The sequence below is a fragment of the Elephantulus edwardii genome, unplaced genomic scaffold (genome assembly GCF_000299155.1).
Source record: "Elephantulus edwardii isolate Elephantulus edwardi_28Jun2011 unplaced genomic scaffold, EleEdw1.0 scaffold00040, whole genome shotgun sequence".
Taxonomy (NCBI): Eukaryota; Metazoa; Chordata; class Mammalia; order Macroscelidea; family Macroscelididae; genus Elephantulus; species Elephantulus edwardii.
Window position 1 is genome coordinate 784,824 of NW_006399790.1, and position 2,707 is coordinate 787,530.

A 2,707-nucleotide genomic window follows, 5' to 3' on the forward strand; every position below is an offset into this window, starting at 1 on the left:
CAGACGAAAAGGTGAGAGAGATGAGCCAGCACTATGCCAAGAGCAAGCACTCTCCATTGCTTGTGAAGATACAGGACTGAGGCTTCCCTTCATCTTGGGATCCTCCTCTGTAGCTGCAAAGTTATCCCAGGGGCCAAAGAGGACAAAAGGCTTTAGGATACAGAGCTACAGAGGAAAGAATTTTCTTAGTTCTTTGTGAGAGGAAGGGCTGACTTGAGACCTCCTACACATATGCTGCAGGAGCTGGCAGCCCTGATCTTTCATAATTCCAGAGACAAAGGAAGACAATAAGATGCGTGGGGAAAGGTGAGAGAGGTGAGGCTCTGTCCCAAGAACATGTACTCTCCATTCCCTGTGGGGAGACAGGGATATAAGTCCCTCTATTTGGGGGTGCTTGCCTCCACAGCTGCAGAGCCATTCCAGTGGCCAAACAGGACAAGAGATTTAGGGACACAGAGTTAAAAGCAATGAAAGACTTTACTCAGCTCTCTTCGAGAGGGAGAGCTGACTTGAGACCACACAGCATTCAAGCTGCTTGATCTGGAGGCCCTGATCTCTCACCATTCCAGGGACAAAGGAAGACACTAAGGCGCAGAAGAAAGGGTGAAAGAGATGAGGCTCTGTGCCAAGAGCAAGCAATCTCCATTGCTTGTGGGGAGATGGGACTGAGGATTCCCTGGGGATATAGGTGCCTTCATCTTGGAATCCTTACCTCTGTGGCTGCAGGGCCATCTCAGAGGCCAATAGGAAAAGAGGCTTTGGGACACAGAGCTACAAAGAGTAAAGACTAAGCTCTCTGCGAGAGGGAGGGCTGACTTGAGACCACCAGCATACAAGCTGTTAGAGATGGCGACCCTGATCTCTGATCTCATGCTACAACTTGAGTAAAGCACCTGGTCTAACATCACTCAGCCACTTCATGCATGAAAGAGGACTACTAAGTTGATGACAGGGGACTACATTAAAGAGAGATTCCTACAGGGCAGCAGTGCAGAATCTCAAGGTCTTTAGGAAAGGCAAATTTTCCCCAAAAAGGATTTACAATACAATGAGTCATTTGCCCCATACAGGGAACATTTTAACTAGGCAACTAATCAGTGACATCATTAAAAAAGAACAACAAACAGAGTTCCCCAGCGGTCCCGTGGATCTGTCTCTTGCTTCAACAGTGTTTGGACGGAACAGACCCGGTAACTTCCCCTCCTTCCAGCCTCTGACTACCCTCCGACTTCACCTCCAGGTGTAACCTCGGGACCATCTCAAACATCTCCTATTTTCAGAACCAGCTAACACCTTTTTTTTGTTAGCCCCAAAACCTCAACCAACTATGAGCTCTCAGATCCATCAAAATTATTCCACTGAAGCAGAAGCTGGCGTCAACCGCCTGGTCAACCTGTACCTGCGGGCCACTTACACCTACCTCTCTTCTGGGTTTTTATTTTGACCGTGATGATGTGGCCTTTGAAGGCATGGAACTTCTTCCGCGAGTTGGCGAATGAAAAGCACGAGGGTGCTGAGCGGCTCTTGAAGCTGCAAAACCAGCGCGGCGGGCAAGTCCTCTCCCAAGATACCCAGAAGCCATCCCAGGATGAGTGGGGTAAAACCCTGGACGCTATGCAAGCAGCACTAGCCTTGCAGAAGAACCTAAACCAGGGCCTTCTGGGTCTGCATGCTATGTGTCCCGCCCACACTGACCCCATCTCTGTGACTTTCTGGAGAACCACTTCCTGGGCCAGGAAGTGAAACTGCTGAAGAAGATGGGATCTGACCAACATTAGAAGACTGGGCGGCCCCCAGGCTGGGCTGGGCGAGTATCTCTTTGAGCATCTCACCCTCAAGCATGACTAGGGGTCTGCGGGGACTTGCAAGGGGGAACCTCTGTGTCCCCCTGCCATCAGCAGCAAGCTTCTCTATCCCACCCTGATGTACAATCTTATCCACCAAGAAGCCCTTCGCCCAAGCCTTGGATCAAATGAAACAATAAAGCTTTTTGCAACAGCTAAAAAAACAGAACAACAAATAACTTTTGAAAACACAATAGAAAAGACCTAACACTTATCAAGAAAAACTTCACATAATGTCAAGAATGCAACAGGCAACTTCAAGCACTGTGAAAAAGCCAAATTAAACGTCTCCAAAAAAAGCAGAGAATATTGCCAACCTCATGAATATCCCAGAGTCAAGAAGGCAGAAGATATATGTTGATTTGGAGACATCTGAACAGCTCTGAATAAAAGTACAAATGATAGAAAAAAGAATGGAAGCCACAAATAAAGGGAATAACCTAGAGGAAGATAATCAAAAGAAATATACTGATGAAGTTATTTGAACAGCTACAGAATAAAGTGCTAATGATGAAATAAACAATGGAAGCCAACTAATACAACAAATGCACCAGAAACGTGGCGCCAGAAGAAATATATTGTTGAGGAAGAACTTGCACAACTATAGAAGAAAATTTCTTTAAAAAAAAAAAAGGGAAGAAAAAATTGAAACGATAGATAAAGAGGTACAAAAACTTAAAAAATGACTGCAGGATAGAGAATGTACTTGCAAAACACAGTACAGAAATAACAGAAAAGAATGAAAATACAATACAGACTATTAAGACAGAAATGGAAGAAGTGTCATTCAACATGCTTGAAGGATAAAAAACTAGAACAGAAAAGATGGAGAAGAGAGTCAATGAACTGACAGAAAAGACCCT

At 45.3% G+C, this 2,707-nt stretch overlaps 1 pseudogene; it reads left to right on the forward strand.

Annotated features, from left to right (window-relative positions):
- Positions 1 to 1,327: 1,327 nt before the first annotated feature.
- On the forward strand, positions 1,328 to 1,848 carry LOC102850682 (annotated as a pseudogene).
- Positions 1,849 to 2,707: the final 859 nt, after the last annotated feature.